This window comes from Motacilla alba, chromosome 20, assembly GCF_015832195.1.
Source record: "Motacilla alba alba isolate MOTALB_02 chromosome 20, Motacilla_alba_V1.0_pri, whole genome shotgun sequence".
Lineage (NCBI taxonomy): Eukaryota > Metazoa > Chordata > Aves > Passeriformes > Motacillidae > Motacilla > Motacilla alba.
Genome location: NC_052035.1, coordinates 677555 through 703950, shown reverse-complemented (window position 1 = coordinate 703950; position 26396 = coordinate 677555). Strand labels below are relative to the sequence as shown.

At 49.1% G+C, this 26396-nt stretch overlaps 1 protein-coding gene across 10 annotated transcripts in view; it reads right to left on the bottom strand.

Moving 5' to 3' along the window:
* CHD6 (chromodomain helicase DNA binding protein 6) overlaps positions 1–25472 on the bottom strand; it is a 110511-nt gene extending 85039 nt beyond the window's left edge. For all 10 annotated transcript variants that reach the window (XM_038159427.1, XM_038159433.1, XM_038159435.1 and 7 more), the window contains exon 1: positions 25254–25472. The gene's annotated coding sequence lies outside the window, so the exon portion shown is untranslated. The remainder of the gene's footprint in view (positions 1–25253) is intronic.
* Positions 25473–26396: the final 924 nt, after the last annotated feature.

Here is a 26396-nt window from a genome sequence, read left to right as displayed (position 1 = left end):
GGATTATCGGATATGTAAACATTCCGATTAATACTGGGGATGTAGGAGCCTTTAAAAAGGAAATGGGAAAACTAATGGACGACCCGTTGTAGGTAGCAGAAAGGCTGGATGAGTTCCTAGGAAATAGCATATATACATACAGTGATATTATGCTATACTGAGGTCATTGTTCAACAGCGAGGAACGAGAAATGATAAGGCAAGCCGCGATATGAGATTGGGTACGTAGGGACCCCCAGGGAGGGTGAGGTGACCAAGGATGGCCCGGCCAGAGACCAACGTGGAATGCCCAGACAAAGGAAGGCAGACACAAAACGATAGAACTCAGAAATATGGTAATACAAGGTGTACAGGGGGCAGTACCAAAGGGGCAGAACATTAGCAAAGCACTGGGGGAATGCCAGAGGAAGTATGAAACACCCACCGAATGGTTAGAAAAGCTGAGGAGAAGTCTCCAGATGTATTCCGGGATGGAACCCGAATCCCCAGTCGGGGAAATCCTGTTAAAGGTGCAATTTGTTGCGAAGTCATGGGAGGATATACAGAGGAAGCTAGAGGAAAATAGATAATTGGCAGGAGAAAGGATTACAGGATTTACTTAGAGAAGCATGGAGGGTCTATATAAGAAGGGATGACGGAAAGCAGAAAGCACAAGCAAAGGTACTGGTAGCAGCAGTTAGGGAAGCCCAAAAACGGGCCCAGGACCGTGGAAAACCTACACAGAACCACTGACCTCAGGGGAGACAGAACACCTCTCAAAAGAAACACCCAAACAGCCAGAAAAATATCCCGGAGTGCTTTTACTGCACGCAAAAAGGGCACTTTAGGAGAGAGTACAAAAAGAGGATGAAAGATGAAAAAATGTTCCAGGAGGATTAGGGGTGTCAGGGGCTTTTTAATTTGGGGTCCAGAACATCCAGAGAGCCCTTGATAAAACTAAAAATAGGACCCCAAAAACAAGAACTGACATTCTTACTGGATTCAGGGGCTGAGCAGAGTACTGTTCAGCAGTTGCCACCTGGGTGCACAAAAAGCAAGGACTCTATGGTAGTAATTGGGGCAAAGGGAGAACCTTTCAAAGTGCCGGTTATCAAAGACGTAGAAATAGAATCAGAAAATAGGTTTTGCTTAGGGAATATGCTACTGGTTGAGGAAGCAGATTATAATCTGCTAGGAAGAGATTTAATGGTAGCTCTGGGAATAAGTCTGATTGTGAAAGAATCCCAGTTTATGGTAAATCTATACAAATTAACCACAGAAGATGAAGATAAGATAGACCTAAAGTCTGGGACGCCCAAGGGGAAGCTGGAAGGCTAGAAATGGAGCCGATCCATATTGAAATTGAGAGACCAGAACATCCTCTTAGAATCAAGCAATACCCCATTCCTGTGGAAGGTAGAAGAAGACTGAAACCTGTGATAGAAGAACTAATAAGAAGAGGTATGTTGGAGCCTTGCATGTCTAGGCATAACACTCCTATCCTGGCAGTATGAAAGACTGATGGTAGTTACAGGTTAGTACAAGATCTGAGAGTCTCAAATCCTTACACCTTGCTGAATAATATCTCTCCTGAAGATACCTGGTATAGTGTGATAGACTTGAAAGATGCCTTTTGGACTTGTCCCTTAGCTAAAGACAGCCGAGACTATTTCGCATTCCAATGGGAGGACCCGGAGACAAATGGAAAGCAGCAACTCAGGTGGACATCTTTGCCTCAGGGGCAAATCATTTGGTCAGGCTCTTGAACAATTATTAAGTCAATTTGTGCCAACAGAAGGGACCAAATTATTACAATATGTAGATGACCTAGTGGTGGCTGGTCCCAAAAAAGAAGATGTGAGAGCAAGTACCATAGCATTATTAAACTTCTTAGGGGACAAGGGATTAAAGGTTTCAAAATCTAAACTACAGTTTCCTGAACCTGAGGTAAAGTATTTGGGGCATTGGTTAACCAAAGGGAAAAAGAAATTAGATCCTGAAAGAGTACCAGGAATTGTTGCTTTACCCTCCCCACGGACAAAAAGAGAGATCAGGCCGCTTCTGGGAGTTTTAGGGTATTGCAGGCAGTGGATTGAGGGATACAGTGAGAAGGTAAAATTCCTTTATGAGAAACTTACTACTGATAGGTTAAAATGGACTGTACAAGATGAGGAGGGATTCAAAGAGATAAAGGAAACACTTAGGCAGCTCCAGTAATGAGTCTCCCCAATGTCAAAAGGCCATTTCAGTTGTTTGTGGATGTTAGTAACCATACTGTTCATGGAGTACTAACACAAGATTGGGTAGGGGACAAGAAGCCAGTGGGATATGTATCAAAGCTTTTGGACCCTGTGAGCAGGGGGTGGCCCACCTGTTTACAAGCAATTGTGGCAGTAGCACTGTTAGTGGAAGAAGCCAAGAAAGTAACCTTTGGGGCTCCATTGGTGGTTTATACTCCTTGTAGCGTGAGAAGTATATTACAACAAAAAGCAGGCAAATGGCTCACAGATGCTAGACTCTTGAAGTATGAAGCCATATTGATCCACTCGCATGATTTAGAATCGTGAACATCTACTGCACAAAATCCAGCTCAATTTCTGGTTCAGGGAAGCCTCAGGAGAGGCTAGTCGTGATTGTGCTGAGGTAGTGGAACTGCAGACAAAATTAAGGCCAGACGTGGAAGGAGAAGAAGCAGAAAAATGGTTTGTGGACGGGACAGCAAGAGTTATAGAGGGAAACAGGAAGTCAGGATATGCAGTTGTGGACGGTAAGACGGGAGAAGTAGTAGAGTCGGGACCTCTGAGTGCTAGCTGGTCAGCTCAGGCATCTGAATGGTACATGGTATTAAGGGCCTTTCGGAGATTAAAAGGGAAGAAGGGAACGATTTTAGATTCAAAATATTCATTTGGGGTCATCCATACTTTTAGAAAAATTTGGGAGGAAAGAGGGCTAATTAATAGCCGAGGACAAGAGTTGGTGCATGGGGAAATACTAAGACAAATCTTACAGGCTATCGGGGAGCCAGAGGCGATTTCAATTGTACACGTGAAAGGACACCAAGCAGGAATGCAGTTTCAAACTCGAGGAAATAACTTATTGGACAAAGAAGCTAAAAACCGCAGCTTTATTGAAGGTAAGGACCCCGGAAGTCGAGGAAAGTGAGGCTCGGTATTCTTCCCCGAAGGCTCTGTATCCTTCCCCGAAGGAAACTGAAGGATACAAGAAAATGGGGGAAAGATTAGAAGAAGGTAAGTGGAAATTGCCAGATGGGAGAGAGCTATTATCTAAAGACTATACCAGAAAAATTCTGAGGAGATTGCACCAGCAGACGCATTGTGGGGCGCAGGCCCTTGCAGAACAATTTCTGAGATTCTTTGGATGTAAGGGGATTTATGAACTGGCAAAACAGGAGGTGCAAGGATGCATGATCTGTCAGAAGGTTAAGCAGGCCAGGGCATGACAGGTAGCATTGAGAAGTCATCCAATAGCATACCGTCCTTTTGGGAGAATCCAGGTGGATTTTACCCAACTACCCAAGGTAGGGAGATATAAATTTTTATTGGTAATAGTAGATAAAGTAACCCTTTGGGTAGAGGCCTTTCCAAGCTCTAGGACTACAGCTCAGGCAGTGTCAAAATTATACTAGAAGAAATCGCGCCCCGAAACAGACTAGTAAAATTCATAGACTTGGATCAAGGGACACACTTTACCTCAAAAATTATTAGGCAACTAGCAGAAGCCTTAGGAATCCGGTGGGAATACCACAGGCTGTGGCATCCTCAAAGCTCAGGACAAGTTGAAAGAATGAATCCGACGTTAAAAGCTAATTACCAAAGCTAATGTTAGAGACTAAGATGTCCTGTCTCTCATTAGCTTTACTAAATATCAGAACCATGCCTCACTCAGAGACAGGGCTATCTCCTTTTGAAATGCTATATGGGATGCCTTATAAACATGGAATGCCAGTAGGACACCCGAAGATAGAGGATGGACAAATAAAACCCTACCTCATAGCAATAAGTAAAAATCTACAGGAATTGTGAAAACAGGAGATAGTAACGCAGAGCATCCCTTTAGGGTTTGCCATACATAAAATACAGCCAGGGGATAAAGTGCTTATAAAAACCTGGAAGGAAGTCCCCCTCTCCCCTCACTGGGAAGGTCCTTTTCTTGTCCTCTTAACTACAGATGTGGCAATTCTAACAGCAGAAAAAGGCTGGACACATGTGTCTCAGGTGAAAAAGATCGAACGTTGGGAAAAGATACCTGAGTGGAAAGTTACCTCTCCCCCTGGTGACCTAAAGATAAAATTGCGTCTACCAAGTAAATGACCGAAAGGGATCAGATAAGTTGCATAGTGACTGGTTGCAAATGTTATCCATTTGTGTATTTCAAATGCGAATATTGTCACAAGGTTTGGGTCACACATTGTAAGAGGGGATATAGGCCAAAGGGCTCGTGTACAAGATGTACAGAGGAAGAACAGTATCTGACTAGCCGTATCTTAAAACTCGCTACTGATTCAGGCATAATAGAATTAGACTCCTCAGAGTGGTATCACTTTTTTCAAAATGAGATAGGGGGAAAATTAAATTCAAAGGCTAAAATCCTAACAGTTGTGTGCCAGAGGTCTAATAAAGTGCCCTGCAGAGCAAATGCAGTCAAACTGTCGAGGTTGGGTGTTTTTAAAAGGAGGTATGCAGCTCGGTCCGGGCATGGAACCCCAGAAGAAAATTCTGGCTGCCAAGAAGATGGTCTATGTTGCCGCTGGTGGCAACCCAGTGGGAGTACGCAAGGGCAGAGGAATACACCTATGGGGAATCCTGACGGGCCTGAGTCTAGTCGTGTGCAGTACAACTAGTTTGCACCTGCATAGTTCAACCAGCACTGAGAGGCAGAGTCCTGGTAATGAGTGCGGGTAGTGGTTGCAGATTGTCTTGGGAGGACAAGGAGAGGCAGAGACTTCAGCATACCCAGCCCCAGAAGACTGCAACGGGTAAGAAAAGCGGGTGCTGTACCTTAAATGGCACTCGATATGGGATATGTGAATTAGACAGAAAAATAATATGTTATATGCAAAAAGCGACATCTAAGAATGGGCAGTCAGAAACACCCATACATAAAATACATAAGAGGAATGATGAGCAGACATCTATTCCTACCTGTAATCAGTGTAATCACACGGTATGGATCAGGGGAAAAATAGAATAGATATTTGTAGCTTATTTTCAGGTTAACCAACTGTGTTATGATAACAATCAGTTAGGAACGTGTGTGATGGGCAGAAAGACTTACTGGGTAGGAAGAAACTTGAAATATGAAAGCAGACTCTCTCTCAATAATGAACCTGTTATTCTTGATCTCCTTGAGGACAACTGTCGCCCTGATTTTCTGAGATTTTGCTAAGCCTTCTGATGTTTGCGTTCTTGTAACACACTTTCTCACACAATTCTATAAATATCTTATTGTTTTGCATTCTTTCATGGAGGAGGAGAGCTTTGATGGACTGTTGGTTTGTCTAGTGTCATTGGAGAGGTGGCACTGTCACCCCCCAATCCACTGTCACTTTTGGAAAACTATAAATGTTGGAGTCAGAAAAATAGACTTCCTTTTTTTCTTCACCTTGAAAGCAGCAGTGTGCATGTCGTCATTTCATGTCCTGTAGTGACAGACAACGATGACAGAGTATGTTTACAATTCGATAAAACTTTCTGCTTTTCAAGAAACAAAGAGGGAGTAGACCCGGAAAGTAAAATTAAGCAGGTGGCCCAAGGATTAAAAAGACAAGAGTCAGAGATGAGAAAAAGGAGGTAAAAACTCTGAGTGAGCAATATGACCAACTAGAGAAACAGCACAATGATTGGGGATTGCCTGCTTCAGAAAATTTATTTATAGATTTAATGCAGGAAATTGCTACAGAATTAGGATTGTCCAATTGCTGGATTTATGGGGGGCTTAAGTCAGCCAAAAAATGGCCTTGGAAAGGTGAGAGTTTAACTCCAGAGCAACTTCTAAAATGGGACAGCGCTCAAATTTCAAGAATAATACAGAGACCTGAGGGATGGGCCTTAGATCAAAGGGTAATTGGAACAATTTGTATTAGCAGAGAAGGAAAAGAATATACTGAGGTAAGGGTATATACCCAGTGTATATCCACCCTGGCAGTAAACTAAAATAATAAAAGCAGGGTCTGGCAACCAGAACCTCCTGCTGGGTATTGGAGTTGTGAGAAGGGGACCAACTGCGAATGGAGTGATAGAATTGGACTCTGTTGGAACAAAGGCTCTGGAGCTAATCCTTACCAATCCCTGGAAGAACTAAGGGGTTACTGGAACAAACTGGAAAATACAAAAATCAAATGGAAAGTCCCTAATGGTATATATTGGATATGCAGGAAAAAGGCATATAGCGAGTTACCGCGAAGGTGGAAAGGGTCGTGCACTCTAGGACTGATTAGACCTATTTTCTTTATACTACCTCAATCAGAAAGTAGCTTATTGGGAGCACCTCCATATGAAACTTTAAACAGAAAGAAGAGAGAAATAAAGAGGAAATTCCCTATTATGGGCGGCAGCCAGACATGGGGTGAGGAGGAGTGGCTTGCAGAAAGAATAACAGAATATTACGGCCCAGCAACATGGGCCCAAGACGGGAGCTAGGGGTATAGGACTCCAATTTATCTATTAAACAGATTAATAAGACTCCAGGCAGTAGTGGAGATCGTCTCAAATCATACCTCAGACACCCTTGAACTGTTATCACAGCATTCTCAAATGCTGGCTTTTATATACCAAAATCGAATAGCATTAGATTATTTGTTAGCTGAGGAGGGGGGTGTCTGTGGAAAGTTTAATGAATTAAAATGTTGTATAGAAATTGATGATTACAGAGAAAACATCAGAGGCCTTGTGGCAGAAATTAAAAGGGTAGCACATGTTCTGGTCCGGAAATGGAATTCCATCCTCCAAGTGTCTTGGTGGGATCATTTGTTTGAAAGAGCTGGGTGGAAGAAAGTAGTGTTTTTCATATTATGTTCAGTAGCCGGGGCCATATTTCTACCCTGCTTAATACCATGTTTTAATTAGATTAATACATTCAGTAGCACAGGGCATGCAGATAGCAGCCATGCTTATGGACACAGAAGGTGCACCCAGGAAATTGAACCAAGTATCTAAAATAATGAAACTGGGAGAAGGAGAACTAAACAGTAAAGCCACAGAAGCCTCGGCCAAGTTTGAGGAACAGATGAAAGAAGACCGGGTCGTTTACAGAATATACCAAGAAATACCATGAGAAGAATGGGATAGAGAGTCTGAAGAGAACTAAAAGAGTCCCTTTTATTTCCTAGGAACACCAACCAATTAGATCATAGAATAGTTACACGAGTTTAGGGAAAATTCACAAGTAGCTGAGAAATATGAGGATTGTAGAAAAGAGCACGAATTAATGTGTTTATGTAGAAGGCGAGGGATTGTAATATACGATTTAGAATAATTCGTGCTTATGTGAAATATACAAGAAACATACGTGGAATAAGTTATGCTTGTAAGAAATATCCTCAAAAGTTTTGAACCCACAAGCCAGCCGGGGAGATTGCCTCACAAAATTGCAAAACCACAGATGGCAGAGGAGAGAAAGACCTAATTAACACACTAAGAGACATGGCTCCTACAGAGATGGGCTCTTTCCCGAGAACAGTCCAAGAAACACCCAAGCGATGAATACTCAATAAGTATCTACGATCAAGATAGCCAGAGTGGTCAGGAACGTGCATCCCAATACCAGGTTCCCTAACTCGACATCAGCATTCATCACTTCCCAGAAACAGCTTTGTCCAGCCCAGCACAGAGAAAAGGAGACCACATGAATATGCCAAGCAAAGAAAAGAATAGGAGGAACTCTGCCCCGGGCAAGAAAAACTGTATAAAAACTAACCCGACCAGACAGCATTCGTGATCAGGGGGTGATCCGGAGTGATAGAGTTCAGATCAGTGTTCACCCAGCATTGAGCCCGGGCTCGACGCTGTCCCTTTGACTGTGCCTATCAGAGACTGTATCTCGGTCACGAAATAAAATCTATTTTTTTGATTATTAATTTGGATTTATCATTTATTACCTATAACAGGGGCTACCCCATCTTTTCCCTGGGGACACTCAGACTTGCCTCAGCCTTTCCCTCTCTCCAAAACCTACATGCACTCCCAAGATCCCCACACAACCACTGCCAAGGACTGGGCCCACAGATGACTTCAGACACACAGATCTCAATCTCTGAGCACAATCTCTGGCATTCTCCCATTGCAGACTTCCACCAATATCCCTTCAAACATTCTTTGTCTCAAGATGTCCTAACAGCCTCTCAGTCACAGACATATCAAGGCACTTCAGAAATCTTTTACCCAAAGAGCAACTTTCATTTCCTGAAGGGAAATCTCATCTGTAGCATGGTGATGAAGGTGAAGGTCAGCAGCTCTAACGCAGTCCCAATTTTGTTTTGCCTTTACTTTCAGGGTCTGTGTTATCTTCAAGTCCTATCCTCCCTTCTCTTCTCTGACAGTTCAGGTGACCCAGGTCCCCCAACCCACAGCACAGGTGTACATGTCCACATGCCTTGGCTGCAGCTCAGAAGCTCTCTCAGGCCAGCTCAGCCCCAGAGGTGCCCTGGGGCAACATAAGCACAGCCCCGTCCGTCCCCCCAGTCATGTCCATAGGCTTGCCTTCAACAGGCAAAAGGGCCACAAACCCAGACAAAGCAGAGGCCTCAGCATCTGCAGAAACTGATGGCATTTATCTGAGAACACACCTTATTCAGAACAGCAGCATTTTTTTTTTCACTTTATTAGAGCACATTCCTGCAGCACAGTGCCATGTTCCGTTACCTGCAAGAGGCAGGAGACAGCCTTCTTCAAAGAGGAAAATGCATTTACTCTATCTGTGGAAATAGGCTGCAGCATAGGAAAATGCATTTACTCTATCTGTGGAAATAGGCTGCAGCTAGGAAATAAGTGGAGTTAAAACAAAAATAAACACCCTTAATGATCCCCTTCAGAAGGATAAATAAAAAGGGGCATGTGGCTTTCTCCAAGCACAACAGGACCTGGGACTCAAAAAGAAGCAAAGCTCACAAGCCACCTCTGGAAGGACAAGGGGCACCCAACAGGCCTCTGTGGGCATGTCCACCTATGCACCAAAACCACTGGTGATAACCCATTTGGAAAACTTGCACTCTTTCTTTGCCCTTGCTAAATAGGAATTTTGCATTCAAGTCCCTCCAAAGCTGCTGCAGCAAAGAGCAGAACCAGGAAACAGCCTTGGACACTGCCAATTACAGCAGACACAGGCCACTAAACAGAATCCCAGAATGGTTGGAATTCAAAGGAATCTCTTGAGATCACCTTGTCCAAGTCCCCTGATAAAGCAGGTTTCACCTTGAGTAGGTCTCACAAGATTGTGTCCAGGGAGGTTTTAGGTATCTCCAGAGGACACTCCACTCAATACACTTCAATTCTGATTTTCAGCCCATACCTGTGGCAGACATTCAATGACACAACCAGGTCACTCAGCACCAGGTCACTCAGCACGTACACACTCCACATCTCAATGAAGTGATAAAAATCAAGCAAAGGGATCACATTTGTTTCTCAGCAGGTGTCCTGAATACTCAGGTCCCAGGCCAGAAGTGAGAGCCCCTGATCCCCTGAAGCACAAGCTGGGTCCAGTGGGATGACAGTCTGCCTTGCACCTCTGCTGAAGTGACAAGTATGCAGCAGATACTTTTCCTGGAAAGTAACGGCACACGGCAAGCCGGGACCACACAATGACACTACAGACACACAACACTCCGCAAACACAAATTGGGGTCCATGCCTCAGCTGTCCACCCTGAGCTAAAAGTGCATTTAGTGGAAGGTGTCCCTGCCTATGGCAGAGGGGTTGGAACTACATAACCTAAGACTACTTCCATCTTTTTCTATTCTATGATTCTTTGATTTAGGCATCAGCAGCTTTTCCAGCTTCTTTTCCTATGTGGCAGAATGGAAGCACCCCTCGGTGGTTCATCAGTGACATTCAAGAGGAACAGGAACCCCACACTTCAGGCTGGAGACCCCTGTGCTTATTACAAACCAGGGAAGTGCTCTAATACCGTACACCTAGCTCCACACATCCTCACTCATCCCCCAAACTACCTAGCACTAGCCCACTGGAGATATAATACACTTTCCAGAAGGACCTTGTCTTCCAGCTCCCTGCAGCCAAAGGGTTCCCCTTCCCAGGTGCAGGAGCAGCATCTGGCACAAACAAAGCAGGCTCAGGGAGGGGAGGTGCCAAGGACAAGGTCTCACTGCAAGCAGCTCCTTTGAGACAGATGCATCAAAAAGTGTCCAACCTTTATCTATCAGCAGACTTCTGGGAACACTTTCTTCAAGGTGAGGGATGCAAGCCTCGCTCACCTCCTCAACATCATGCAGCCCTTCTCTGTCCTTTCTCCTGTAGTTCTGATGAGAAGAAGGACCCCTTGAAAATACAAATCTCAAATAGACACAGACCTTTGTATGTAGCCCTGAAGGACAAGCAGGAAGATAAAGAATTGCATAGCCATGCTAGGAAATTACTGATTTTCAGACAAGCAGGTCTGGTCTGCTGATGCACCTCAAGAAGTGCTCCACACCTCCAGTGGCCAGGCACAGCTAGAAGGAAAAGAGATGAGTCAGAGATGCCAGGTCCAAACCTGCTGCCCAAGCCTGCAGGCCAGTAGCAAGCCAGGCTCATGGATGGCAGCTAGCCCAGGGGAAGTTGGGTGGCTCAGCACTGCCTTGCTGTACTGTTACTTGAGGATGTACTAATCTGCCCTGACAAACACTGGCAGAGGTCACGGTACAGACTGACGAGAAGACTTAGAAATAAGAACTGCAGGCACCTCCCACAGACACAGGACAAGGGCCCTGCTCAGCCCTGCCAAACATAAGGCAGCAACAAAGGGCACCAGGCAACGGGGCAACTGAGAGCCTTCAGAAGTCTGTATTTCAAGTAGAGTGTCCTGGTCTGTCTTTTGCTTCACACACCAATCCCTGTGCCAGTGTCAGCAGCTGTCCTTGTGTGTTCACACCACTCGAGAGTGGTGGGGACACCCCACTGCCTCACATAAGCTGCAGAGTAGCTCTCTCAGAGAAGATATGCTACTCTAGCCCCAGCTGCCCTAGAGTTGCTCTGCTCTCCACCACCTGCTGCCATCGTGGGAACAGCCCCTGGCTCAAACACAGAGCAGTGTCTCATGCGTGATAACAAACCCCACAGCCTTGAGGAAAGGAAGTAGCCAGTAGCCATTTCCTACCATACAGGGATGACATGAGCTGTGTAATTTCTCTATCAGCATCAGGCATCACACTGGGCCTTTGTAGAGCTAAGATACCAGTACTGCTGCTCTGGCAGGAACTCTCAGAGTCCTGACTTGAGCTCAGAGGCAGAGGACCAGCTTCAGTATCTTATGGTGTACCCCATCCCACAGTCTGGAGAGCCTCACACCAGCTTACTGCCCAAAGCGTGTCATGCCAAATGCGATCAGAGTGCTGGGTGTATGGGACCAGCCTCAACAAGCAAATGAGAATCATTCCCAAAGGAGCCAGGAAAGGTGTCTTCATCTGCCTGAAGTCAGCTAAGAGACATAAGGACTGGCCATTGCTCGCCAAGAGGTTTGCTGTGCTCCCCTGCTACTCCTGGCCAATCACTGAGAACTATGGAGTAGCAGACGACAGATCAGAACTGACAGGAACTGGCAGGCTTTCCCAGGCGAGATGGAACAGAAGGCCCCAAGCCCTGGCAGCACCTCCCCATCAGAGGAACCTCCTCAATAGCTTTGCAGGCGGTAAGGCAGACAGAAAGCCCAAGGACAACCAAGCACCAAGCAGGGCCCAAGCACCAGCCACTCTCCTCACCTGATGCATCCACACTGCAGGTGAGCAGCAGTAAAGGACTCACAGGTCTGGATGGGACAGACCAAGAGCAGAACCTGGGACCTGCACTGTTCTTCTGCTTGTCTTGACCAACAGTGTTCTCTGAGACCAAACAGCAAAGAGACACATCTGCAGTACTCTGGTGCTGTTTGAGCCTTGCTACCTCATCAATCCTTGTTCCTAAGCAAAGCTGCACAGGCACGTCTCAGCCAGCAGAGCCATCAGAGCTTGAAACCTGGGTGTCTGCTGCAATCCAGGGGGACTCAGGGAACTACATTCCTGAGGGCTGCATAGAAAAGAGGCTCTGCAGAAACATCTCCCTGACAGCAGATTTAGAGAGGTGCTCCCATCACTCAGGGAGTTCAAGGCAAGGGAGACACGCACTGACAATGCAACTGCCTGCAAAACACTAGAGGTAGAGCTAGGGGAGGGGTGCAAGAGTGGCACTTCTCTCCCTGACTCCTCCCCAACAGCCCTCTGCAAGTTGAATTAGGGAGGGCCGCATGGTTCAGCAAAGCCTTCTTCAGGTGGCAAAACAGCAACCTGGCTGGCTGCACCTCCACAGCACACTCATCACCCAAGAGCATCTCTGCAGGATACTCTCTGAAGAGGTACCCCGTCCCCCTCAGCAGCTACCTGTCTGCAGGCTGTCACACAAGCAGCCCGGCAGGCAGAGCACAGCTCTCTTCCCACAGCCTGCTGCAGCAGGATTTGTTTATGTGTCTGCAGCTGCTCTGTGCCTTCGCCATGGGAATCCAGGCTGAAGCTCCATCCGTACCGAGCAAGAAGCAACCTTGCCGCACAGCCTCTGCGCAGCCCAGCAGGCACAGGGCTGTGGGGGGCACGAGCCCCTGGAAGTGAGCCCGCTGGAGCGGCAAGCCGCATTCCCAGCCTCCGCAGTGCCTCCCCCACATCCTGCCTCCAGCCCTCCGCTGGGGGTAGAGAATGCCAATCTCGGGTTGTAATTTTTTCAAGTCAAAAATAACCCAGTAGTTTAGCAAGAGAGAAGCAGCAGCAGCGATGCAGGGGGCTGTGGAGTCTGCAAGCTCACTGCGAGGAAGCACAGCACACATTCTCCTTCCCAAACAGAGGCTGCGGAGAAGCAGCCTCTCAGCTCTGCTCACACAGCTACAGAAAACAAGACTCCCTCAGCAACCCACCAGGAGTGGCTTCGCCAAGCAGCCAAGTGGTCTTCATTTCAGAGCTGCCATAACACTCCATGGCACCATGGTGGAAGAGGGCACAGGCCCCACACTCCTAAGCAGGACACACAGCAGGATGAAGGATACAAGGGGAAAAAGGAGAGAACATAGAGGTCTAAATAATCCAAAGTAAGGGAGCAAACATGCATCAGGCAGGTACACATGTCCAGGACAGGCAGAGCATCACACCAAAAACCAGCCCCAAGGGACACAGCCATGCTGCAAGCAATTTTCTGTTCTCAAAATATTCTAATCTTTAAAAAAAGAAGGTGGGGGGAATGAACTGTGTTCTCTGCGGGGCCAGGGGAGCCCAGAGATCTGCTGGTAAGGACACCAAAAGCACATGGCAAACCTGCAGTACCTTCCCAAGACCCGCAACTCTGCCACATCACAGGCGAACAGGCAAAAAGACTTTGACAGGCAGGCAATAAATCACCACAACCTCCTTGCTACTTGCTCCCTTGGCAAAGGAATATGGTGATACTGCACAGCATTCCCCTCCAAAAGCCAACACCAACACTCTGCTCCGAACCTCTCAGCCCTACAGTGACAGCCACGTCAAGAGCCCCAGGGGAGACGCCTGGACTCATGCCATTGCCTGTCCACACAGGATGCTCTGTTGGCACCCACCAAGCAAGAGTGCACACGCAGGCTGGATACAGCCCCCGGTAATGCAGCTTCAGTCAGCCGCATTTCATGACTCTCATGACAAGCTCACGTGGCAGAACCAGCAATAGCTCCTTTTTGGAGGGTTTTCAAATGCAGCCTCTAATCCAAGACCATAACCACAGTGACCTTCAGCAGCTGCACAGTACGAGAGGGCTGAGCACCGAGGGCTCACTCAGAGTCCAGCGAACACAGTAGTGAGTAGGGACAAACAGCACAAGAAAAAAAGAAAGCAGCAGAACAGCTAAAACCCGTTTAGTTTGATCAGTGAAGGCATGTCATGAACACAAAGCCACGTCTGGCCATTCGACATGCACGCAAAGAGAAGCACTCCAACTTGCTGCTAGAGAGAGGGAAGCCACATCTGAGCTCACCATAAAAATGTATTTCCCTCATCATCTTCATGAACAGCCCAAAATGAGGGGGGGACACTACTCCCATGTGGCACAGGCCTTGCAAGGCGGCTGTCTGCAGAGCGGGAATGCACCCAGTGTCAGCTGAACCCCCTTTCCCCATCATGGGGATGCACCCAGCATCAGCTGTGTGCTCTTTCCCACGTCATCATCCTGCTACTCTGGTATGCAGAAGCGAGACAGGTTTCTCAAACCTACAGTGTCTGTTGCCTTCTGATCTGCTGGCCAAGAGTCTGACTCCAAACAGTTGTTCATAAGCCTCAGGCAGTGTATTTTAATCCTCAACATCAGCAAGGCAAAAAAAAACCTAGAGGAAAACCAAACCAAATTGCTACAATGCAGTACCCACGCAGCCAAGAGAGAAAGGAGACAGACCAAGCTTGCCCAGACTTGCAGCTGGCACCCAGCAGGCTGGACTCCCACAGGGACAGGCATTTGACCACCCTCAGTGCCAAGAGGCACAATTTCATGGGAAAGGGTGCACTGGTGTGCAAGAACATGAACACTCCTGCACACACAGGGGTCCAGGGTGGGTCCCTGCAGAGCAGTATCCCACCAGCATGATTCATGTGCCTTGTAAAGAGCATCCCCAGCTCAAGCTCCTGACACATCAGCAAAGCCCACTGCACATCACTGATGTAGCACTTTCCAGATCTCTGTTACCCACTAAACACAAACACAGTGTGGCATCCAGTCCAGGCCACCACACAGATAAAATTAACTGCCCTGTCTGCCAAATCTTAACAAGCCATTCCTCCATCACCAGTGCTAAATTCTCCTTCCACTTTATTCACCAGCCCCAGCATTCCAACCAGCAAGCCAACAAGAAAGGACATGAGTGGAGTGTCCAGGGAACAGATAGTGATAGTGGCCATAAAGCCTTCCCACTTCTTCCATCACACACCCAGCACCTAATTTCCTACTTTAAAACAAACACAAAAAAGCAGCAATATCTGTATCCACATGCTACAGGAGTCCCAAGCTCCAGAAGCCAATAAAGCCTATGGCCAAGTGTCACTTCCACAGCATCCTGCGCAACTCTCCCACCCCACTGACACCCTGGTGCAGGCCAGAAGCAGCCAGCTCACAACCCCTCTCCTGGCCTGTGGGTGCTAGAAGCTCACTGCTCACAGCAGTTCAAGACAGTGGCATAACCAGCTTGCTGGCAACCAAAAAGATTCCTGGTGGGCAACTCCTCTTAGCCTGGGACAGTCCACGCAATCTGCTCCTCCACAAGGCAGAGAGCCTTGCATGCCAAGGCAGGCGTGCTTCAGCTGCCAAGGAGGCTGTGGAAAGCCTCTGATCAGACTGACAACACAACCCTAGCTACATTTTAGATGGAAATGGGCAAAGAAGCTCTGAAGACACACTCTCAGTGCTGGAAGCAGGCTCTCTTCCCTGAAGTGCCTGGCTGTTACCCCTGGGTAGAGAGAGAATTGTAGGCTTGGCTCCTGCTGACTTCCTGGACCAGCAGTCATGAGGAGCCAGACTTCCCAGTAGTGTAAGAAAAAAGCCTCTGATGAATTATTGGGCTCAAGGGAACACAGGGGTTACTGTCAGCTGCTTCAGAGGCTTCTTGCATCAGGGCAAAACATCCAGCTGCTCTCCAGCTACCAGGAGGGATATAGAGGTTTCAGCAAAAACCAGCGGCCTGTGCACTCTGCACATTTTCCTGCTGCCTTTTATGTCTCACACACAAGTGCTCAAAGCTTCACTTAGCTGTTTAAGTCCATCTCCAAGGTCACTGTCCCTACAAAGAAGCCATCAGGCACATAATTTAACCTTTATTAGCAAGAAAGGTGTACAAAAGCCAGCCCAACCAGTAGGCCTTGACAGTTAGCCAATTCAAAGAACATTTTATAAGGTTTGAGAGCTTTACTCCAAACTCATACTATCCCAAGGCAGATGGCCAAAAAATGAGATCGCATTCTTGAAAGTACAGATCTTCTCCTCTTGCTGTTGTTAACATCCTGCACAACAACCTCCAGCTGTCAGAAAACATCTTTGCCACACTGCAAACAGCTCCTCAGAGGCAATCATAGCCCTCTGTGTCTCTATTTTCTAATGCTAGAATAGAGAAAAAAAAATCTACATTGACATCAGGGCTGCTGAAAAAGTGAACAGATGCAATGCACCTCAAGACTTGGCTGTAGACACATACGAAGGACACATCTGACACCCTGACCAGATTTTGTGCTGACAAGGCACAGCAACACTGGCCACAGTTCCACATAGTGATGGAGACCCCACTGCAGAGTCCAGTCATGCTGAAAATAATTTCTTCAGGAATTTCTGTCAGACTTCAGGAAAGTACTCCAATTGAAGCTTCCTGCCACAGACCTCCACAGTGGATAACTCTTACCCTGCCAGTCATTCACCTGATATCCCCACACCCCTGTTTGCTGCTGCTGACTAAGGTATTCCCCATTGTTCTCCTGCTAGAACCACAGTAGAGAAAAAAGGTGAAAAGAAAAAGTTAGTGCCGTCCTGCCAACCTCCTGCTTCATCTAATGAGTAGGCCACAGGAATGTGCCCAAGGAAAAACATCCAAGGAACTGAATGAAGCATGGCCAAGTCACCAGCACCTGGGCCACAGGAAAAGAGTGAGCATTTCAAACATTTCCAGGCCCTCACAACAGGATGGACACCTCTGCTTTGCCCAATGCCTCGTCTGTGCACAGGTGGCAGAGCAGTGAGGGGTGTACAGTGCCTGAAGGGAGCTCAAGGCCAGCCTTGCTTTGCCTACCATGGCCACATCTCAGACCACAGCTTATGAGCACAGGCCTCAAAGGCTGACCCCAAGGTACATCTTAGGGTGTGAAAAGTGAGCAGCTCCTCCTTGGGCCAAGCAGCACTTTATCCTGGTCCTAGGGATCTCAAAAAAACAGGTGATAAAGGAAGCTCAGCTTGGTCTGTGCTCTCACACACAGTGAAGGCTGGGGGACATTGAAGGGATCTCCAGGAGTAGAAGGACATTTTGCTACACTGCTCTCTCCCCAAGCAGAGGACAGCTCCAACACCAGCTTACAGAGGCTGCTTGACTGATGCTGCCCTGTTGGAGAAGAGCTCCTGCACCCACATAGGCTGAACCTGTCCCACTAGCATTGCAAACCCAGGCCACCCACTCCAGGGCAGGGCAGAAAGGTTGGCTGGCAGACCACTGTCTGCAGCAAGGCCAGGTAGTAGGGGAGCCAAGCTGTTCCTCAGCACCCAGAAAGATAACATCCTAAATAACCACAGACTGAGAGTTTTTGTGTGCTGTTGGGAGGTTCCACAGCTCATGGCACCTGTTCTGCCTGCACATCCTAACAAAATCTAGCAAATCTCATTCCAAAATAGCAACAGACAAAATCTGCTGTTGTCCAGGCCTGAGAAAGTCCTTTGAGAGAACAGTCTCCAGAGTTCAGATGCCATCTGTAATGAGACATTCATCTCAATCATCTCTGTTTCCTTGCATTTGTCTTTTACACAATCCCAAGAAAGACTAAAGTATGGGAGGCTGAGAGCAGTGCCAAAGAGAAATTCTTCAATTCCTCTTGTGCAAATGCTTGGGGTTCAGCGATGCCAGCTCCTCAACTATAGACAATGCTTTAATACACTTGGCTAGCGCTTTTAAATGGTGAGCACAGAAAGGCCTGCCCAGACACACTGCAAGTAAAACGCTACCAAAAGCGCATATGGAGAGGTAGCCCCTTCTTGCCTCAGCGCATAAAGCCCTTTAGTCAGAGACCAGCTCAGGAAACAGTGAAGAGAGCATCAACCTTCCCAGGCTGGAGAGCCACAGCTGCACGAGTAGGGAATGCATGGGCAGGAGGGCTTCCTGCCAGAGGATGCCTAGCCACAGTCACTAACACTGACTGCCAAGTCCCATCTTTGTAGAGTACCTTTTTCCAAACAGAACTGGAACCCCAGGGCACACCAAGCTTCTTCCAACCGCACATAGGCAGAGCTGCTGTGGATCTCTCCTGACCTCAAGCTGCATTCATTCAGGGCACAGATACAGAAGATGCCCCGGACACTCCTGGCCAACCAGCACCATCATCATGGGGTCAGCCAGAAAGCAGGCAAGCACATGGCATCAGCTGCATCAAGCTACCAAGAAACTCTTGTCCCTGTTTCCCTGGCAGCTCTGTAGACATCAGTCTCCTCTGACGAGTAGCAACATGGAAGCCAGGTAAGCAAACCCTGGACAGAGCAGGAGAACACAGTTCCCATAGGCCCATGTCCTAGCACACTCTTACTGCACATATCTGTCCAAAGTCCAAACCAAAATGGTTTCCATACCTTCTTTCCCTCTGTACTTAGAGAAGCCACTCATATTCTGAACCCTTTCTTCAGCAGGCATGTCTAGAGGAACAATCATGCAATAAGGTCCAGAAACCCATTTCTGCTCTGTGTCTGTCTCCTCTTTCCAGCTAAGGGGGACACAAAGAGCAGGAAATGGAGCTGGATCCAGGAAAGGGTTTAAGAATATTGTCCTCAGCCCTAATGCCCTGCTCCACTCAGCAGAGCAGCCAACGAAGAGACTGTCTAGAAACCGGAAAGCAGTATCTGCAGATAACCACATTTCCATACACAGCATGCCCTGTCAGATGTGGGCACAGCTGCACCTCTTCAAACACATAGGTCCTACAACCTGCAGAGTCACACTTCAATCCACCTGAATTGAAATTACAACTACCAAAGCCTCAACGGGACTGTGCCCACAGTGACACACTCCTTCCTTTGCAATTCAGGACCCTGGTTCTCACACTCAAAGCACAGTGTGGGAGTGGCCTAACTCCAAACCAGCAATTTTATTCTCTGATAGAAACTCTCACCCTTAAGAGCAAGGAGGTGGAGAAGTCACTGTGTGTGACTGGCCCACAAATCTGCAATCATAAACCTCAGCACCTTCACAGAAAGCACAAGCCTTGCTTCAGCCAGCCTCCCCACACCATCACTGCACCACAAACAGAGCACAGTCTCTGCTGTCTGCGGTGGAGGAGAGAAACCTGCTTTTATGTATGCAACAAAGTGCATGCCGGGAAAAGCTCAGATACTCTGGTGAGGGGCACCCTGCAGGGACTGAGAAAGATCACTGAGAAACAGGGCTTTGCTTGCCCTAAAGCAACAAGCAGAGAAGCATACAAATAGGAGCAATGGGCTGTGCATTCGCACACCCCATTGCACTCCTTCCGAGGCTAAGCAAGCACAGTGTACAGCAAGGATGCACCAGGCATTTAATTAAGTCATCAAAAATGGCTCTTGTTGGATCCTTAATTAACAGACATCGAACACTTAAATTTCATTTTATCTAAAGTATATTCTAAGTTCAACCAAAGCAGATGAAAGACCGAGGGTTAAAAGTGCTCTGTGCATAAGACCCAGAGAACTCAAGGCAGTGGCTCACATAAAAATAGCAGCTTTCACAGCACATCTATAGCAAAGCACTAATGTTTATTCTTGTATCTAGGACTAATTTTAATTCTGCCTCAATGCACATATATAACAAGGCATTAACGTTTCTTAAAGAGCCAATATTTCACTTACCTTTACATCAAAAAAGTGGAACTCCCCTGCAACTTTACAGCACCCTCGTTCCTGCATGTAGCTAATTGCAAGTGCTGGAATTCACCTTCCAAGGCAGCCATACAGTGTAAGTTGAAGTGCAAAATGAAACTATGTCCACAAAACAAATACCTATTTCCAGTGCAATAGAGAGGGAGCACAACTCCTAGCAGTGGTTGCTAACAGGGAGGGCCTGATAGCTAAAGTTCCTCAATTGGCTGAAGTCCTGCTTCTGCCTTCAAAGAAATACTAATGAGGTATCTCCTGGGGGAAGAGGTGGGGGTCTTACATCCCAGGGGGTCTTAACACTAAAGGCAATAGGTTCTTTCCTCACACAGGTCCACTGACAACCACAGGGACATAGCTTCCCCCAGCCTTCCTCACCAGGCTTTTGGCTGGGGTCTCCCACACATGCCTATTTTCCTGTGCCATAGCTCCCAGGCTGTAATTCAAACAAGTAATTTAGGACCACATCAGATAGTGAATGAAACCACCTTGCCCATCCACTGCCTCCCTTGCCACCTGTCCCTCCCTTGCAACAGCAGGCACGTTAACAGGACATGCAGCCAGCTCAGGGGCCTAGAGCAACACCAGCCCGACCCCTGATAGTCTCCTACTCTAATGCAAAGCAGAGCTCCACAGATCCCACACTTTTATAGAAACATTTAGAAAATACTCTGAAAATTGACACTGGCAAGCATAACTTTTCCCTGCTTTCAGCACAGTCACCCCAAAAGGAAACAATGAATTACCTGCATTTCAACCCAGTGTTCCCTTCACAACTGAGCCAAATGGCAGAGAGAACCAGACAAGTGCCTGAAAGCTTCAGAAGAGATCTAAACTTAATCTTACCAGGAAAAACACAAACAAAAAAATTCCCAAACACCACAGTAAAACAAACCACCCCAAAACAACCAGCATAGAATTTTGGAAAAGGTGAGCCTGCAGAAGGCATGCTGTACCTCAGAGGGCAGACATTCATAATATCATGAAACATCATCCCTCAAGAGGAAACCAGGGCTGAAAAATATGATGGGTACCCCACAGCCAAGCCAACATCTCATCCTCACAGTAACACCCGCACTCCCTAAACCATACACAACATGCCTCTGCACATTTCCAGCACACACACGAAAAGCTAAGAGGGACTGGGACTCGGTTCCCATGCTTCCCTTTTTCTCTTCTGGACTGAAAGAGTGTTTTGCTCCTGTTAGAGCAAGATTTATACTCACTACAGGCGTACGGAAACAGCATGCACCCCTTCACCTCAAGGCAGCATTTCCTCCACAGGGAGAAGGTCCTCACATAAAGGATGTGTTAAAAGCTTTGTGTGTGACCCCCACCTGATGCTAACACAACCCAACACTGCTCTAAGCACTGGGCCCAAGAGCAGGAGCTCTACACTCAGGCACAAACTCTCCCAGCTTTTAGCTGACTTCCAAAACAGCCAGTTGTGCTCAGGCATTCCCTAGAGCATAGTCATAACCTTTCCCCAGATATCTGCCAGGGACTGGTTTTAAATATTAAAGCTCAGCCAGAGGGTCTCAGGTATATTCTGATTCTTAGGCTGACTGGACACATCCAATATAACAATGCTAAAAATTATTAGCCACATATTGGTGGATTGCTAGGCTGCATCCCAGATTTTCCCATATAAGGGAAAGTTGAAGGCATTGTCCTATCACATGGAAAACATATTACACCAGCCCGAGATATTACGAACAAAATCAGAGTCTCCTTGTGTCACAAGCTGACACCCAGAGAACCACATTTTTCCCTTTTTGCTGCCAGATTGGTCAGCTTTCCCCAGCTCTGTTACTTCACCAGGGGCTGGTACCAGATGATCACTGGAGGCTGGGACAGGCATTGCCCAGTGTGGCACTCACAGTAGGTGCTGCACAGGGCACGGCATTTCCTTGGAGGATTTTGGTCCCACCACCACCATGCTTGGCAACACAGGCATTGACACCTCTCCCACAGTCAAGGGTAATGCTGTTTTCATGGGTTTTTAGGGTGCTGAGAACCCACCACACAAACCCTGCAATGTCACTAACACTCTGCCACAGCAAACATTGCTGCCCCACTGCATACAGGCCCTTCATCCTGACCATCTTCTCTCCCCTTGACTGCGCTTGTTGGCCTCCAACAACCACTATGCCTCGGCTTTCACAAACCAGGGAGGACCACCAACATCAGAGGCTGACTCCACTGTCCCAAGCAGGAAAGTGGGGATGAGCAAGGAGAAATGCATTCACTGCTACTTGCAGGAGAAATGAAAAAAGCCCTCTCAAGTGTCCCAAGGTCCAGTGAGACATCCAACCACTGAGCTTGATGTTGTCTCTTTAAGACACCCTCAGAGCAGCTTCCCCACGCATGCCTGCTTTCCAGACCCAACACAGAAGTCTGCATTCCTGCAACAAGCACCACTCTCAGCACAAGGCTGATCAGCTCTTCCCCCTTACTGAGGGTAAGCTTCTTCTGCACACTGATGAGGACGATATCAGCTCTTATCTGTGCAAAGCCCAGACAGGGCAGGACACCACAGCAAAACACAAAGGTCCGTTCTGGCAGCCTCTCAAAAAACAAGTCTCACAAAGTTGCCCAGCTCACAAAACAATTTCACGTGCTTGTACAAAGCCCTCTTGAAATAACACAAACCACTACAGTGAAACTCTTTATATTATCCACCTGTAGAAGTCTATGTGTTTGGAGAAACTCTTGATAAAATATTAAAGATCACTCAAGGAAGACTAGATCTTAAAAATTATTGTGATGACACTTTTGGGGTGGAGAAAGGGGGCAGAGATTTACTTCCAGCTGAAGAAATGCAATAAAAAGCATTCAGGAAAACTAGACACTCTTCTGAGAGCCTCATCCACCAAGCCACTAGAAATCAACAGACCCCAAAAAGACCCAGAGCACTGATCCCTGGGACTAACATTGGAACATCTAGGGCCAGCTGCTCAAAGACAAGCAGCATGACCCCCTAAGACCACCATGGAGGACAACAGAGGAAGAGGTAAACTCAAGCCATTAAAAAGGCATATACTACTACACTAGACAGCAGCATTCAGAACACAGTAACAAGGCCCCTGACAGCACCTTTCATTAGAGATGTGCATTATTCACAGCTGCAGTATGGATAGACTGCAAGAGCTGCCTTAGTGTCAGATTCACACAGGGTACCCATATTGGCCTGCAGCAAGGGGCTGCAACTGCCTCCTCAGGGACAGGGCAGCCTGTGTTTCTGCTGGGAAGAATGAGAATAAAGGAACAAGCAGGAATAAACAGCCATGCCTGCGGGGTGGGCTTCAAACTTCATCAAAGTGCAAACAAACCAAGATCACTCATTCTCAAAGTCCTCTCCTTGACTTCAGGTTTTGTTTGAAGAATAAAAACATGTACTTTAACTCTGCTGCACAAGGCACACACATACATTTTGACAGGATCCAGCTCTCCTAGTTACTGTGTTTTTCAGTTTGAAGCACTTGAGGGGCAACACTCAATAAGCTTCACCCAATGCTGTCACACTGCCCATCTCTGCAGTGAAGGCAGTGCAGCAGTACGTCCAGCAACCCTGGAGGACCTGCAAGAGCAGGCAGCTGTACCAATTCAGAGACACAGGGTGAATTAGTGTTCCCAAAAACAAATTTCTACTTTGTAGTGGAAGAGGAAGCAATTTTCAGGAAAGGAACCCAGGAGCAGCCCTAAACCAAAACCAACCCAGCTCAAGGCCAAAAGAATTGGGAGAGAAACAACCTATTTACTCCAGGAAGATTGCTGTTATTGCTTCATACTTCAAACAGTTTGACCAAAACTACAATTTCTCTGCAAAGGAGCACAGCAGAGTTCCTGCATGAAGAAGGTAAACAAGAGACAAGGAGAGGCAAGACAGCACCTCTTCCCATACCATCACCTGAATAGGGCCCAAAAGCAACAGCAACACTTCAGAACAGAGAAAAACACTCCCTGAGAACTCAGTGTTTCCTCTCCTCTGGCAACACTCTAATCCAACTGACTCCACAGTGCTTAAAAAGATACTCTGCAAATGAAGGGGTCAGGGATAAACATCTAACAAGGTAACAGCATCTTTCTGCCCCCCAGGAGCCCCACGCCAGGGAGGCCAGTGCCAGCTGAGGGGTGCTGGAGGCTTCTGCCGAGTCCCATCAGACACTACACAAGCACAGCCAACCATCTCCATCCGTCTCCCATCATTCTCCAACACCAACAACATTTGCTGCATTTCCTGAGCAGGACGTAAACAAGAAGAAAAGACTGGGCTTTTGGCTAGAAGCATCCCAACTCCCTGAAGAAATAAAGCAAGCATTTTTCATAGCAAAATTACCAAAATACTCTACCATATCAAAGGCCAGCAGCAGACTAGGCAGAACCAGCTCTGCGTGTGCTGAGGCAGCCTGCCTGGACCCGCGGTCCCCGACTTCACTGAGACTTCAGTGTTGTTGTCAGCAGGCAAATTGATAATCACAGGGAGACCCACTCTCAGGCGGGTGCACGCTCGCAGCAGCAACGCGAGCTGACGATTTTGCTTCCTCGTCCCGTTATTTGCGCGTGCGTCTCCCACAGCCTTCATCCTACAAACCTCATCCATCAAGGCTAAAATCCACCTCCACCACCAGTGAACGCCACTGGTGAGCACAGGGGAGCCCCACGGCGCGGCCACCAACACGCAGCGGGCGCGATGACTGCGGCGAGACGCGGCTCCGCTGTGACTGCGATGCCTCCGTTGTGACATGGCTGCGATGTCACAACTGATCCGCGTCTGCTCCGAGCGCAGCGGGACGGAACCGCGCGGAAAGGAACAAGCCCGTGGCCCCGCGCGGTGAGAGCGGCCCTTCCACCGCATCCCCCCGCGCTCTGGCTCCGCGGGGCCAGGCAGCGGGCGGCCCGCACCCCGGGGCCTCCAGCGCGCAAAGGGACCCGCTTCCCCCCGACCGCCAAGTTTAAAGACTTAATTATCGATATTCTTGAGCACCGGAGCCGAGATGCCAGAGGGGAACTGCGCCCCGCGGGCGGGCTCCGATACCCCGCACCAGCGGGGGAGGGGGCGGGGGGGGGCGCTTCCCCCTCCCTGACCGGGAGGAGCCTCGGCTTAGCACCGTGGGGAGCCCGCCCCCGGCCCCGCACTCCCCGGGACCCGCCGCCTCTGCCGGGGGCGCTTGGCCCTGCGCTACCGGCCCAGAGCCGGCGAGGCCCGGTCGGGGGCGAACGGCAGGGCCGGCGACACGGGCCGCGGCCCCCCCGCCCTGCCGCGGCCCGGGGGGCGGGGGAGGGCGGCGCGGAGGGAGCCGGGGGCACCGCCGCCCCTCCCCGCGGCCGGAGCCATGACAGGGCCGGCGGCCGCCCCGGCCCCCGCCCGCTCCGCGGCCCGCGCCGCCACCGCCGCCGCGTTCATTCATAGCAGCGCCCTGGCGCAGCCCCACCGCCGCGCCGGCCCCGCCAGACAGGCGAACCCAAAGTTCGGGGCAGAACTTACCCAAAATGGCTCCGCAGCCGCCCCAACACAAACAGCTTTTATTTGGTGAAGTTTAGCCCAGCACCCAGCAAGGACACCCTAACCTCGCTCGGGCCCGCCCCCGCAGCGCGCCCATTGGTTGCCCAGAGCCGCGCGCCGCGGCCCATTGGCGGGTCGGCCCGTCAGCCGCGCGGCGCTCGCGCCAAGCTTGGCTGCAGCGCGCCCGCCGCTCGCTCCATTGTGCTCCTGTTTGCACCGACGAGAGCGCGGCGCTGATTGGCCGCGCCGCCGCCCCCACGCGCCGCCGCCCCGCCCGCGTTGCTCCACGTCCGCCGAGCGTTGCCCGGATGTGAACGGGACCTGAGCCCCGCCCCGGGACCCGCCCGTGCCACACCGCGGCCTGCCCGCGCCGCCCCGCCCGGCCCTGCTGTGCGGCTGCGGCTGCCCCGTCTCTGCGCCGCGCTCCGTGCAGGCGCTGCCGCCCAGGCCCGCCGAAATCCTCGAGGTGCGAAGGCGCCCGCGGGCGGCCCCGCGTGGAAGAATAGCGCGGGAGCGGCCTCGGAGGCCGCAGGCCCGGAAGGAGGGAATGCCGCTCCCCAGAGGGGTGCTCCAAGATATGGGCTGGGAGCCGGCTCAGGGCTTGGGCTGAGTGACCCACCTCTCCAGGGAGAAACTTGGCATGGAGCAACTGGCAAGGTTCGGGTCCAGCACCAGTTAATGGTGAGCCAAGCCCACCGAGGTGGGTTTTCCATTGGAATTCCTTGCAACCAGGCTTCCTTGGGATGCCTGTTCCTGGTCACACAGTGTTGAGGGCTTTGCGCAGTAGCCAGAGTTCCTCCTCCACCTCGGCACCCTGCAGCTGGACCAGCAGCACTCTCGTTTTGGTGGCCCGCAGTGCCGTGCCTGCTGTTCTGTCTGGGAAGGTAGGAAAGCTGGTGAAGAGAAGCAGGGCTGGCTCCATCCTCACTGCTGATGCAGAGGTGCTGTGGCACCAAAAGAAACACTGCTGAAAATAATTAGTTCTGCTGAGACTCAGACTGATTAACGGAGTACAGGGGAGTCCTCATGCAGTCATACTGCTTGCCAGGCCCCTTGGGAATCTGGCAAAGCCCTGTGCTGAAGTCCTGGACTGTTCAGCCCCAGCTTGCACTGATGTCTGGTGTC